The 15,335-nt window shown below is 44.2% G+C and overlaps 1 protein-coding gene across 3 annotated transcripts in view; it reads left to right on the top strand.

The window, feature by feature from the left end:
- Positions 1–15,335, top strand: part of AMPH (amphiphysin) — a 119,519-nt gene that overhangs the window by 12,252 nt on the left and 91,932 nt on the right. For all 3 annotated transcript variants that reach the window (XM_019509073.1, XM_019509072.1, XM_019509071.1), the window contains exon 2: positions 7,535–7,589. The gene's annotated coding sequence lies outside the window, so the exon portion shown is untranslated. The remainder of the gene's footprint in view (positions 1–7,534; positions 7,590–15,335) is intronic.

The raw sequence follows: 15,335 nt of genomic DNA, 5'->3' as shown, positions 1-15,335 counted from the left end.
GAAAGGAAGAGGAATCCTTTGAGAGTACATTAGTTTTTCACTCTAGTAGTATGATGTAGTGGACTTTTGTTTTTGCTTTTGTTACTATATTTTCTATGCTATACTATGGACTATATTTTAGTATACTATATTTTCTTCCACTAGTCTTCATCCTTAAATGCCTGGTTTAAGTTGTGTTTGCATGGTTCATGCATAGTGTTGCAGTGGTCCAGGTCTTCTAGACCCATGAGTATGGCCTGGAAGAACAGAATAGAAAAACCTTTAAAAATACAAAAGCAAGAATCTAAGATTCACTGATGACCCATGATATTTACTGATGTCCCACTGAATATCTCAGAGTTCTAGGGTAACAGTACCAAAATTAGGCCATAACCAGGGATCCTTGTTTTCTCTTTTACAAATTGCAAATTCTTTGATTTTAAACCCCCCACCCCACAAATTCGCTGATTAAAACCACCAAAATCTACGTTTTTCCATGATTAAAATGAAACACCACTATATATATATAGTGTATGTGTGTGTGTATACACACACACACACAGATGTATCAGTTAAACACAATGTTTTGTTGATATATTTATGATTTTAAAGCAATTTGGAAGCCCAACGGTGCCTCAATCACTATAATAACATACATTCTGAATACCTATGCATTTTGGCATTTGATTTGGGGAGGGGTTTTATCCTGGAAAATCAGAGCTCCTCCTGCCCCCTTCGCTCACCAGGGTGTGGGTCCAGTTGCGGCTGTGCCCTCCAGCTGCTTTGTGGTGCTGAGCAGCCCTGATATGCCGGTGCCTTGCCCATGCTTTTGCTCCTTACTCCCAAGCCACAGCCCTCCAGCCCTGTCAGTGCCCCTAATTCCTGACTCATAGCCCCCTGGCCCTGCCAGTGCCCCTCACTCCCCAACCCACAGCCCACTACCTTCCCCTCAGCCCTGCTGGAGGTGGCCTCCAGGTGCCAGGGCTACAGGACCAGGGACCCAAGTCTGCAGACCCCTGCGCCACCAGCAGTGCCGGAGCCATGGCTACCACCTGTGGGAGGTGGCAACTGCTGCAGCTGGAGCAGTGTGGAGCCTGGCTCCCCCTCCCCCACGGGTGGCACTACTGAAATGAAACCCAAGGGCAGGGGGCAGATGCAGGCTTAGGGAGGCCTCCTCCCAGGGCCTCCGTGGCACAGTAAGTACGACCTAGTGTGGCAGGGCAGAGTGGGGCAGGGAGGCTCGGCACTGCCGCCGGGAAACCTGCACCACCGTGACAAGGTGCCTCCTGCCTACCTGACATGAGTGGGGGGGCACAACTGTACACTACTATCCCCACTACTGCCAGGCGGGTAGGGGGTGCCTTGCCATGGCAGTGTGGAGCTCCTGGCAGCAACACTGAGCCCTGCTCTGCTGTGCTGGGTCCTGCTTGCTGGGCCATGGAGGCTCCAGGGGAAGGGCAGCAGGACGGGGAGCCCTGAGCCCACAGCCACCACCCTGCACACAAATCTGGTGGGCATATGCCTCCCTGGGAGTGTGCACAATGGCAGTGAGCCATCCCTTCCCCCTGCCCCCCCACAGTCCCCCAAATAAACTGCCTGTGGCTCCGTCCTTCTCCCTGCCTGGGCCCTGCAGTTGCACATTCCTGCCCAGGTCCTGCGCCACATGCACTGCCCTTGCTGGGCAGCACCCCCAGCCCTGCCCAACTCCCTCCCTCCCTCCCTCACTATGATGGTCTTAATCCCTTCACCCCCCCCAGATTTACCTGCGGAAAGCGGCAGGAGTTGCTTTCCATGGGCTCCCATGTGCATGTGTGTGCATGCACATGTATATGGTGCCCCCTGCCTAATCACCCTTGACCTGCTGGCTGCAACCCTTTGCAGGCTGGAATTCTACCAGCATGCAAGAGGAAACCTGCCATTTCCTTTGTTTTAGTCCTTTAAAAAAGAAAGACTGTGTTTTTCTCCTCATAAAGAGAAAATCCACGTTTTTCCATAGTGAACAGAAAACCCAGATTCCTGGTCATAACACAGATGGAAACAAAGTTATAGATAACTTGCACCAGTAGTTCATCTTTTTGTTACATGCTAGTGAGTACGTACCCCATACTTGCATATAAATAGTGCACAGATATTGTACTTAAAATGGAAACTGGATATCTCTGATGACTGATAACCCAGATCCTCCAAATTTATTAATGACTAAAAGTCATTGCCATCTTTAAGGCTAACCTATGAGGTTTTGGATTTAATCTACTGTTAGTTCCTAATAGGCTCATGTCCAAGTCCAAAATTCTACCATCACAAATAATATAGAATGAATGCTAATAGCCTCACAGAAGAAACCCTTAACTATGAAAAGGTCTTGAACTTGAGCTAACTTCTCACTATATATAGGTGGTTCTTCTAAAATAGGGTCAAAACTTATGCTTGGGGCAAAATTTCTATCTTGATTTAGTTAAGGAGCACAGTCCAAAGTCCTCACTTGCCTTTGAATGCCGAAGTCAGAGCTTTCCTACCAACTTCACCCTGCTTTAATAATTGACAGTGTGGAAACATATGCTTCTGCAGCCATTCATCATTCCCTGGTTTGTGGACGACAGATGCCTTTAAGGTACTGCCCAGTGCTATTTTCACTATAAAAACATAAAAATAAATATATGCTTTGAGGTGTGCTACTTTCTTCAGTGAGGATGATTTGCATTAAACAAATATCAATTATGTATTTATCCAAATGGACAAAATAAGAGACTCCTACCTAAACACTCTGAGTGCATTCGGCACTTAAGGGGAGATCCTTAACTGACACAAAATGTTGCAGATCCTTGTAGTGCAGTGGAGCTATAACAGCTTGTACCAATTCAGGATCTGTTTTCAAGAGTTTTCAGACAGTCATCTCTTTTGGGGTTCAGTTTTCTAGTACCTATACAACAAAATCTCAAATGCAGTCTTATTTATGGCAGCTTATTGCAAGATAATGTTTTGCGTGAAGGCGGGGGCTTTGATTATCAGGGGTTTCATTAAGGCATCTTTGTCATGGTCAGTCCACTGCCTTGTAAAGGTGTAGATCCCTGTTCAGATGGTAGACAAGCAAGGCTGATCTCCCCCAGAGATTAGTGGAGCCAGTGCAGTTCTCGAACTCCCTGGGGCATATTCTCACTCGCCTTGACAGCTACTCTGTTGATGGCCTGGACAATTTGTAAAATAGCACACTAACCCTGATCATAGACACACGTTACAAAACTGCCTGCATTTGGCATAGTTTGGGGAACCATCATTTTGCTGCAAAGTCAAAAATTGGGATTGCAGGTGCTTGGTCTTGTCCAGTTTATAAGGATTTGTTTCAATTGCTATTACCCACTGACACAGAGGACGTCCTCAGGGGGATGTGGGCAACCAGCTTGAACTGTACCTGTGCCTGTCCTGCCTTGTGAAAGATAGCCTGGGGAGACTGGAGCCATTGCTAGTGGGGGTTGTCAGTGTCTCCCTTCAAGAGGACAGGATGTCAGACATTCTTAAATTTGTGATTGTCTGGCCTCTACTCAAGAAACCGTCACTTGATATTGACTCCATGTCAGCTGTTGTCCTCCTGTTCCCAACCTCCCCTTCTTGGGGAAGGTCATTGACCAGGTGGTTGCTTAACAGCTCCAGGGACATATGGATGCAACTGGATTCCTGGGCCCTTGTCAGTCTGTCTTTTGTCCTGGGTGTAGCACAAAGACTCATGGCTTTTGTCAGTGATCTACACTTGGGGATCAACAGGGAAAACTATGCCCTGTTGATCTTGCTAGATCTTTCAGCAGCTTTCGACAGACTTGCCCATGAGGTGCTTATATAGCGTTTACAAGACATGGTGATTATTTGGTTCTGCTCTTTCCTAGCAGGGAGGTCCCAGAGAGTGGCAATTGGTGAGTGCTCATTTTCCTCTTGGTACCTTTCCTGTGAGGTCCCCCAGGGCTCCATTTTGTCACCTCTTCTGTTCAATGTGTATATGAGGCTACTGGGCAACATCATGCACAGTTTTGGAGTGAAGGGATATCAGTATACTGGTGACACCAAGCTCTGCCTTTCCTTTTCATTCAACCTGGGCTTTGCTGTCTCTGACCTTTCCCATAACTGTTGGCAGTTGAGGAGTGAATGCAAGTGAACTAACTGAAGCTGAAACTAGACGAAGCAGAGGGGATGGTGGGCAGATCACTTGACCTGAGTGATCTGATGATAGGACCACTGATCATGGTGGTGTCCAGACTCCCCTTGTCACTCGGGGTTTCAACATTTGGTTGAAAGTGCCTCTTGCCTACTCCATCTGGTGCATCCCTTTCTTTTAGACTCAGTACAGGTCACCATCATCCATGCTTTCCAAACCACAAGGTTGACTACTACAATGCACTTTGTGTGGCTGCCCTCGGTGATCATCTGGAAACTGCAGTTGGTGTGAAGCAGCCAAATTTCTGACAGGGGTGGTCCACCAGGAACACATAACTCCAGTGCTCTAGAGTCTGCACTGGCTCCTAATAGCTTTCCTGGCACAATACACAGTGCCAGTTTTGACCTGTATGACCCTAAACACTTTGGACCTTGTATACTTAAGGTACTATCTTCCCGCTTATGATCCATCACAATCCATCGTAGATCAGCCAAGAGCAACCTACGAATAATACCATCAGTGCCCCAAGTTCACGAGATGAAAGCAGATGGGAAGCTGTTCTTGGTAATTGCTTCTCAGCTTTGAAACTCCTTCCTGCTTGAGGCCTGCTAGAGCCCGAGCCTGGACATCTAGAAATGTTGTAAAATCCTGCTTTTTGGACAGGTATTTATCAAACCAGGCTGGATGGGATACTGTTTAAGGAGCTTTCATTTAAGATGCTATTCCATTTACTTTTATATGCTGTTTCTGTCTCTTTCTATAAGATGCCATGAGCAGCAAACAAACTGATGCTTCTGTGTAGTAGACCTCAGATCTATATGACAGTATATAATAGCAAACTTGTACTCTTCAAAGTATACAATAGCTTCAAAAGAATGAAGTCAGTGAGACATTAACAGGCAACATAACATTTTCCTTATTGTGTCAAATAGTGAAAACATTCCAAAGAAAATCTCTTTGGATCTAAAATATGCTTAGGGGAATTAAGTTATTGTTGTTGTTATTATCATCATTTGGACAACTGTGACTGGCCTGTGTTGCAATCCAAGCTAGTTTGCACTTTTCTTGTGTATGATCTTTATACTTCTTAGAGGCTATTGATAAACTATTTAAAAATCCCTTTGATGTTCTTATGAAGGAAATATTTAAAGTTTCACAACAGAATTTGGGATGTTATCACCAGAGTATTTTTCTAATGATTACTTTATACTCTAGAACAATATTAGAGTTTTTAGCGAATTTTGTCTGATTGTTTAATAGTTATTGTACAGTTCTCTTAAGATTGCTGATAGTGTAATATTGATTTGGGAACATGATTGGCCATTATTTAGAAGGTAAAAATTACCTCCAGTTTTGTTTTTTTGTGTGGCTACTGTTTGAAAAATGTTAAATTATTTTAGAAATCCCTTTGCAAAACTATTGTAAGATTTAAAAATGGGGACAGATCTTCAGTGGGGTTAATTTGTTCTAACTCTATAGATTTTAATATCACTTGGGAATCCTTGGTTTTAATTAAATTGTTGCTGTTCATGACCAGTAGAGAAAAGATAGGGTTCTGTATATATTGACTGTTGGACCAGACCCTGGCTATGAAACATGCTTCTTTTTCTCTGATTGGAATTCATGCCTATGTAGTGACCCAACCAGCAAAATGGTTGCATCTTACTTAATACTATAAATTATAGCCTGAGGGTATGTCCATACTGGGTGCCTCTACACATACATTTGTTTTGAGGTCAGTTTACTTGTGAGCAAACTACTCACAAGTAAACACTCCTGAGCAGGCGTCTACATGTGCAGAGACATGGGAGAAGATTTGCTGCTCCTGGCAGCAAACTGCTCCCACTTCCTGCGGCCTTGCAATGGGCTTGTACTGCCATCAAGGAGAGCTCAGGTCTCCCTTTGGGTGCTAGCAGTGCGACAGGAAACAAATGTGTCCTGGCCAGAGCTGGCACAATGCTTCCTGCCCCCAGGGGACTGCTTGCTGCCGGGGTGGGGACAATGTCTCCCTGCCCCTGCAGCAAGGAGCTCCCAACCTCAGCTCCCTGATCAGGGCAGGGGACTTGGAAAGAGCTGCAGGGGAGGAGCAAGTCCCAATCCCCTGCCCTGATCCGTCAGTGGGGCAGCTAGCAACAAGCCTCTGGATGGGTAGGGATTCCCACTGGTGGATAGGACAGCCACAGCTCTTTCCAAGCCCTGTGTCTCAATCACCTGATCAGGGTGTAGGGCTGGGACCCATCCCTGACCAGTTCTCAGCCCCTGCTCCTTGATTTATTGTGGGGTAGGGGCTGGAGAGCCTGTTCCCCACACAGCTGTGCAAGTGTGAAGCTGGGTGGGGAACATGCTGGAGAGCTTGTTCCCTGCTCAGCTCCATAAGCACAGATCTGGATTGGGGAACGAGCTCGGGACCTGGATCTCCTACCCCAAACCCTGCGGCTGTGGAGCTGGCGCTGGGAGATAAGGATCTCCCAGCACTGTGCTCCCTGATCGCAATCTCAGAGTGGGGGGCTTGGAGCTCCCTACTGCTGGGGCAGGGGGAAATAATCCCTGCCCGGGCTCCAGTGACAGAGCCCACCCTGGCAGCAGCCAGCTCCTGGGGGCTGGAAGCAATCTTCCACTCCCTGTTGGCTGGCTGACCCAGAGCAGATTTGTTCCCAGTCATTCGTCTACATGAGCTGTACTGTGCAGTAACTATTCATGAGTAAATTTGCTCATGATTAGTGAGGTTTACTGTGCAGTAAGTGTGTGCATGTGTAGACGCACATGCTTAGTGTGCAGCAGACAATGCTACTTCACAGTAGAGCATTTCGTATAGATGCACCCACTGTTTCCAAGGTGGTGCCAAGACCATTGTCAAGAACAAGTGCCTCCTTCTCATGGCTTGCTGAAACATATGATTATGTAGACACTTTTTTGGTGAATGTCTAGAAAGGCTGTCAGGAACTTAAGTCTCAGGAGTGCTCCTGAGGTAGTGCTGGATGCACCTGACAGCTGTGTTGGTGACCACAGAGCATTTTTTACACATGCAGAGTGGGAGCAAATGGCAAGGCTTATTTCTTGGCAGTGGTCTTGGAGTCACTGCAGAGGTAGTTTATACATATCTTTAGGGGAAATTAAGTAGGACATAGGACACTCATACAGGCCACCCTAAAGTACATACGGATGTTTGTATCTATGTGTACACTCCGCAGGTAACAGTGTATGCATTCTTGTACAGTGAGCTGTCCTGTGGCATTATCTGATAGATATTTTCAGAGACTGTTTTTTATTATTAATTTAGAGACATTAAGTTAGCATGGCATTAAGTTAAGCTAATGCCAGGTGTGTCTATTTTAGATTATATAAAACAGTGGCATTCTGCACTTGCTGTCCTTCATACTGGATTCACAAATTCAATTTTTACTACCCCAGGCGGAGGGTTCCAGACTTCAGAGAGAACTACGAGGATATTTAGCTGCTATCAAAGGTAAGAGTTCAAAGCCTTATTTTGTTAGCATTTGTTTTTTAAAAACCTGTTAAGACAAATAGGCTATTATTAATTACACTATGACAAATTGGAATGCAGTCTTTTGGCTTTCCTCATGAACAAGGATCACCGTTGTTCTCCCCATATATCATTTCTGATTTGAAAGCCAGCATTGGCACTGTGGTCTAATCACAGATTTTCAGAATGTGACCCCTCTTCTTGTACAATGCAGCCTTGCATGCACAAGTTTTTATACATTATTCTTTGTGTAGACAGTTGATTTGTTTCACCTAGACAAACTCCCATCTGTGCAGATAGATCAGTCACAAATGAGATTTGCCTGGGTAGCTTCCATTATTCATTTTCAGAGAGGGGCCACCAGTGAACATGCTGACATCTGTTACCACTCCAGTTATTCTCTGCAGCCACAGTGCCTCCAGATATTGTTGCGTTGGCAGTGGGAGCCATTCTTCCCAGGTTTTTAGCCTTTGCCTCACACCTTTCCAATAATCAGGTTAACTGTACTTCCTTCTGCAGAAGCAGGAAAAAAAAACTTTCTTTTTTCATATTAAACCAAGGATTGGAGTTATTTTCTGTACTCTTTGTGGAAGCTCAGTGCACATTGGCCAGACATCCAGAAGGAAGCAAATTGCTATTTAAATCCTAGTGGATATACAGCTACATCCAAACTATTGAACACAAAAGTTCTTTTATTTTGCTGTTTGCCTCTTTAGACAAATTTTAGAAGGTGTTTGAGCCCAGGTAATAGCGGAGGGAGCAGTAAAGAGACAAGGGAAAGGCTGCTAAAGAGATGGTAATAGCTTTGTAATTCTTCACCTGGCTTCTTTTTCAGGTAGCTCTAACATAAACCAGCTGACAGTCTTCTGGCTGCAGTTATTGCAGGTCATAATAAAATTTCAAAGGCTTTCAGTAAGCTCAAGAATTCTTGCTGATGAGAATTATAAAACCATGATCAAAACTGTGGCTGAAGTTGTTATTAACCATTTACAACTTGTATAGTCTTGCAAGGAACTGTACAAAGAAAGTCAGACAGCAGCCAGGGCATCCCTTGGATTATGGATTAGGACATGTTATTTTATGTTTATAATGGATTACAGCTTCACTTATTATTTTGATATCTGGTTGGGACCAGCTTTGCATCCTCACTATTAAGACCCCTAGTACCACCAACTGGGTGCTCAGTGAGAGTTAATATGCTGTAGTTGCTAGTTGGCCAGATGGTCTTTTCTTCAATAAGGGTGACTTTTTTCATGCTGCTCTGAGTTCTTGGATGGTGAGGACAATCCGCCTTTTCCTTTTTAATATTTTGTATGTTAAACTTGGTTCTGTACATCGAGTTTACTTTTAACTTTATGTAAAAGCCCTTGATCATTTAGTTGAACCCCGTGCCAGATTCAGGATCAAATGCCCCTATCCAAATCATTCTATATCAATCCATTGTCTAACCTAGTAGTGAAATTACACCGTCAACCTGAGACAACCACAAGGCATAACATCCTAATCTGCCACTGGTAAAGTAGGGGGATGACAACAGCCAATGTCCTACTGCTGTAACAATTGTAAAGATATGCGGAAGAGATTCCAGGAAGAGGGCCCCACCTCCTGCTATGGGGGACTCCAAAACCCTCACTGTCCATATCAATCTGACCATGAGATAAAATTTCTTCCTGACCCCAAATGTGATTTACCTCACCTTGAGCAGGGGTGCAAAACCCTCTAGCCAGGAACCTCTGAGTTTAGGTCCCAACAGGAGCATTTGCACACCTTAGTCAAAATCCCCAGCCTTGGCTGTAGCCAACACCCAGTGCCTCTGAGAAAGGATTAAAAAAAATCTTGACACATGTAGCACTGGGAGAGTGAAAGGTGTGGGGGGGATTCCCTCCCAGCCCCATGCAGCAATAACAAAGCCGGTCAGTTTGAATGTCTTGTAAGGTAGCTTGTCATCTACATGTGAAAATCTTTTGAACTCATCATGTGCCGAATAAAATATGAGCAACCATGTCACAAAAGGAACGTGATCATAACAAGAGTCAAGAGGTGTCATTGTTGGCAAATGTATTTAGGAAATATCACTGAAGAAAAAGGGATGGGGGGCCTGATTCAAAGCACAGCACATACCATTACATGCAAAACAAAATATACTTTGCACTCCAAGAAAACCAGAGCAGAAGAGTACCAGGTGAAGATGCCATGCAGAGGACAGTGTTCTCGTATCTGTAAAGTGAAATATTTTGGTAAATATGTTGAAATTATGCAAATATTATACATATTATTTAACAAAAACAATCACACCCTATTGCTTCCCTTTAAACTGGATTGTGTCCTGATTCTCTATGGCCATGCAAGAAAATCAAGGGTAGTCATTCTGTCTTCCCTTGTATGGTCATGTAGGTCTTCAGTGGATCTTGGTTTGCATGGGCATGGGGAAAAAAAGATCTGCTTAAATCAGCTGAGCATGAGGTGAATTTAGATCCATGAATACTCTTTGCTTATTCCTCCCCTGTCCCTCACCTCCATACCACAGGAAGCAGAGCTGATGCATATGAGGAGAGAATTTACATTGTCTTGTAAAAAGGCTGTAGAAAATGCCTATTTTTTTAAACCCCTATTTCAACAAGTAAGTACTAGTAAGTGCATTGTGTGAAACTCACTTTTTTGCAGTGGACCCGCACAAGTTCTTGTGCCCTAGATACATTCTTTCTAAAATCTATTAAAAGTGACTAAAGTGAGATTTGAAGTGCCATGTAGGGTTGCTGGCCTCAGGGTTGAACTTTACCCCATATAAGTATCTAGGATAGTTATATATCAAGTATGAAGATAACTGTTAATAGATTGTTGGCTCTTATAGGTAGGGTCTGTTTGCATTTTGTGTTTTGTATAGTGCTGAGCCCGTTGTTAGGATTTAAAAAATAACAACAGCAGTACTAATACACTATATTCTGTCTTCTAAGATATGGTCTTACACAGAGAAAACGTCCTTAATGTTAATGTGTTGCAGAGTCCAAGGAATAATTAATACACTTAGTCACTTCCTAGCAGGAATTATTTTCTCCCCTCTACCCCACATCTCCCTGCTGACTGTATTTGTATATTGTCTAGCACAGCAGGACTTGGTTCATAACTAGAACTCTTAGGTGCAACAGAATTAAAAATAATAAATAATTAGTCATGTAGTCAGGTGATTGGATTGTCACAATGTAAGAAGCACCATCACTAGTGTTGATGAGGAGTAGAATTTTGATATTCAGAACCCAAAATGCAGAAAAAGGCACTAAGATTCTTTTGCATAATTGTGGATACCTTTGGATGAGATGATTCATATCCTCATTAGACTTTATACATTCTGTCCATTTTCAAAGACACAAAACAAGCAGTGAAGTATCAGGATTCTCAGGAAGTGGCCAAACTTGAATAGATAGTTAGCTCTAATTAAAATCATTTTCTCCCTTGTTTGGCAGGCAGCTGACATGGCATGAACTCTAGTAATGGATTTAATTAGGATAACAGGAATTCTAGAAGTTTGAGGTGGACAAGCCCTAGCAGAGCATAGTCAAATGTACCATTTTTGCCACTTTTTAATACATTCATTTTAATATACAAGGAAGGTAAGTTTGTATTTAATATAGTACATTTATCTAAGAGATGAGTGAGCCTTCTTAAGTCTCTTCCTTCTTGACTGTCTAGATGCACTTCTCCAGTAACTATTGGTGAGATTGAAGTGATGATGTTAAATAGATGTAGAATATTTCTAGATATCTGTTTAAACAATATTAATACTAATAGTGTATGTGTGGAAAGGGGGGTAAAGCAATCAATAAAATTACCATAACACTCTCCCCTAGTTCTGTAATCTGATGACTGGGTCTTTTCTTCAGAAGCTAGAGAGTGACTGCTGAATTTTTTCTTATGCCACTAATCATTAAAGAACTCAGTCTCCCGCATTATATTCTTGGTTATGTGAGCATGAAGAAGTTTGCTTACGCTCATGTGTGGGTGCCGGTGAAAAAAGGATACGAGGCCAAATGAGGACTGACCAGCACTGAGTTGAGTTGGTACTATCATCAAGATCTTTTTGAATTCCAAATCTTGTCAACCTTCCTCATTTTGGGTCATCTGCAAATGTCAGCCTGCATTTAAGTCTTTGATAAAAATATTAAAAAGAAAGTAGACCTAGAACAGACCTCTTTGGACATGGGCAGCTCTAGGATTTAGAAAAAGGTGGGGCAGACAGCGCAGTGCTTCATCACATATAACACGACACTATATTTCTCTTCAGTTAAAACTAAAGTAGAAACTTTACTGATATTCCAGAGGCCTAGAGCTGTACTACTGAGTTCAAAATCAAAGCAAAAACAAATGTAACTTTTTTGGAATGCTCATTGCTATATCATATATTATGTATAAATCATAACAAACTAGGCAAAAAGAAATCAAAATATGTAGACCTGTAGTCATTCAAATTAAATCTACCTCTCTTTCAGATTCATAAAGCAAAATCTAGTCATCTTGAACATCTTGTCAATGCATGCAGTGCTTCACTGAACATTATTTCTACACCTGAGTTAATATGTCTAACTAAAGTTAAAAGTCTGCAGGAATGATATAGGAGCTACATTACCAGGAGCAGCTGAAAGCATAATTGCAGAACAAAGGATACTTAATTAGTGGAACCATTAAAGACCATTAGAAAGAAGAGAGGACTATTAACACCTGTAGAATGTAAAGTGTAGACCAGAGGTGAACAAAATATGGCCTGCCGGCTGGATCTGACCTGCCAGGTGATTTCATCCACAGGTGCCTATCAATTCACTGTTATCAGGCCTGGCCCCAGGCTGCCCCTCCTGTGCTTGCATGGGGCTGAGTCCTGTTTATTCCTGTAGGGTAATGCATGCTGCGCTCCTATCCCTGCCTGCGGGATGGCCCTGACCCTGGCCCCACAGGTGGGGCTGTGGGAAGTGGCAGAGGCAAGGAGAGTGGTGGCAGTGGCAGGTGGGTGGAGGGAAAGGAGGAAGGGTGGGGGGGAAGGCAGGCGGGCCAGTGGGAAGGTAGGCAAGTGGCAGGGGAAGGGGTGGCAGTGGTGGTGGGCAGGGGTAGGGGAAGTGGTGGAGGTAGCAGCAGCAGTGGTGGTGGGCAGACAGGTAGATGGGCAGCGGAAGTGGGCAGGAGTGAAGCAGCAGTTGACTGGGAGCATGGGGCCTATTCTGGTGCCCTGGGATGGAGCCAGTGGGGACCCATGGCAGGGTGGCAGGAGCATGAAGCCTGGGCTGGTGGGAGTGCAGGGTCCACCTGGCTCCATTGCACAGGGCTCGCATGCAGTTCCCAGGTTCTTCACCCAAGTTATGCGTGTAGGGGGAACCCTGTACAATGGAGCCGGGGGCCTGGCCTTGCTCACTGCTATGTGCAGATCATGGGGAATGGCACGGAGCTCTGTACTATGGAGCCAGGCCAGCTCTCGCTGCTGCCCCAGTTGAGCCCCATGATCTGTACCACCAGCCTCATTGCACGGGACTCCCCCGGGCAGTGTGGGGCTCAGGCATGTGGGCCCCACACAATGGAGCCAGTAGCCTGGCCATATGCAGTACTGGGGCTTGTCAGGACCATGTGCTGCCAGCAGGCTCCATCTGCTGTTGCTGCTGGTAGCAGGGGCTGTGCGCAGTGGGTGTGGTTTGTTTGTAGGTGGGGTGGGGCCACATCCCCCACCATACACATGCACCCACACCCCCCATGCACACCCCACACTCCCCACATGCACCTCCCCTCCACATACCACATAACCCATCCACACACCCACAGCCTCCCACAAACCCCATACCCACCCACACACCGACATACGCCACAGCCTCCAACAAACCCCATACCCCTCACCCACATGCTCCCACAAACCCCACACTTACCAAACTCATATACTCCCCCACACCCCACATACACACTCACAAAGATACATGCACACCCCCCACAAACCCCATACTCACCCACACCCCCCACAATATACAAGAGTAAGACTTCATTTTGAGCTTTTATGCAGTCACCTCTATATACATCATGCAACCACACACAAATCAGGACAAAAATATTTTTTTAAATAAAATTAAAATATGTTATTGTAGATGCTTGATCTTTACTACATAACTTGTTTTTTTCTCTTTCCAAGATGGCAAACCCCCTTCCCAAAAGAAGTACTTCTAGAGGCAAGGGGAGGGACTTCTGTTGGCAAAGGTCAGGGGTTGAGGCATGAATTCTGGTCCCACGATAACAACCAGGTGGCAGAGCATCTGTCAAGGGGCAGGGCTACCCCTGTGGTCCTCAACAGCTCACCAAAGCTCTTTCAGCAGTCCTCCAGCTGAAATAATCATTCACCCCTGGTTTAGAAGGAATCAGGTGGATTATAATGAGCCGTGAAGTTAAGTGACTCACTCAGCACTGCCTGAAATGAAATGCTGCTGTCACTGCCAAACAGTTGGTTTTAAACTTTGGATAGAGATGGAATCAAAAGGGTGGGGAGGGTGTGACTACACCACTGCACCTCCCTGGATCTGCCCCTGCCTGAGGTACACGAGAGCTCCTGCTACTACATACAAGATCCCCTTGTTCTTAAACTTTGCTTATGGTTGTTCAACTAATTATATGTCCATCAAGTGGTCATTCTACCAAGTCCAGATTTCTCCAGCACATTTAAATGGATGTGATGTGGGACTGGGCCAGAGGCCTTGTTAAAGTTCAGGTGTATATTTCTCCACTTAATTCTGATCTTCCACCAAACTAGTGACAAAGAAGGATATCAAATTGAGTTGACATAATTTTGTTCACTAGCAGCCAAAATTGATTTGTTAAAACCAGCCCTTAATCCACCAAATATTTACAAATAAACTGTTTATAATTTTCTTTAGTAACTTCCCAGGTATTGAACTCAAGCAAATAGTTTTTAATTCCCTAAGTCCTCCCTTTTCTCCTTTTTAAAATTGGGTGCTATGTTAGCTCTTTCTGGTCTTCTGGAGCTTTACCTATCACCCATGACTTCAGCACTCTAGAATGAATTTTGTCAAGTTGTGCTGACTTAAATGTATTTATACTTGTCAAAGGCATTCTTAAAGTTTGGAGGAGATTGTAGGAAAGCTCACTTATAAAGTTACCGCTCTAATGGCAGATGTAGGTATTTGTATTACATATATATATATCCAAACAGCATAAATTACTTAAAATTAGTAATTTAGTTTCTTAGAAGAGAGACAAAATGTTTTATAAGAGTCAATAATTAAGAAATAATTGCATAACTTGGGAAAACACTATATTAAATAATTTGCATGGGAGAGACCCACTCCATACTCTTGTAGTTAAGTAGGAGGAGCCATGCCAGATTGTTGTACTCAAAAAAGGCAGGGCACTTCCCCTTTGGAACACAGTCAGTCCAAACCCAAATCTCAATGAATCAAGCGGAGCCCAAAGTTGTCTGCTTAGCAGCCCTGTTCCTCTGGACCATCTCCATGACTCCTTGTTGATCTTGGACTGCATGGCCACTTGGTTTCTTTGGATGGGTGCTATGCAGGCACCCACAATGGCCTCTGGAGTGAGAACATCTTAGGTTGGAAAGTCCTGTTTCAAAGCAATTACTCCTAGAGTTGAAGAAACAGATTCCTTCTGTTATTTGCTGGCTGCCTTCAGGTTTGCTCCTTTTTATATAGATCAGGGACATAAATTACACATAAACTGGTACAAGTGACTGGAAAC

The sequence above is a fragment of the Gavialis gangeticus genome, unplaced genomic scaffold, assembly GCF_001723915.1.
Source record: "Gavialis gangeticus isolate Ggan-Ray unplaced genomic scaffold, GavGan_comp1, whole genome shotgun sequence".
NCBI lineage: Eukaryota > Metazoa > Chordata > Crocodylia > Gavialidae > Gavialis > Gavialis gangeticus.
This window is presented reverse-complemented; position numbering and strand designations above follow the sequence as displayed.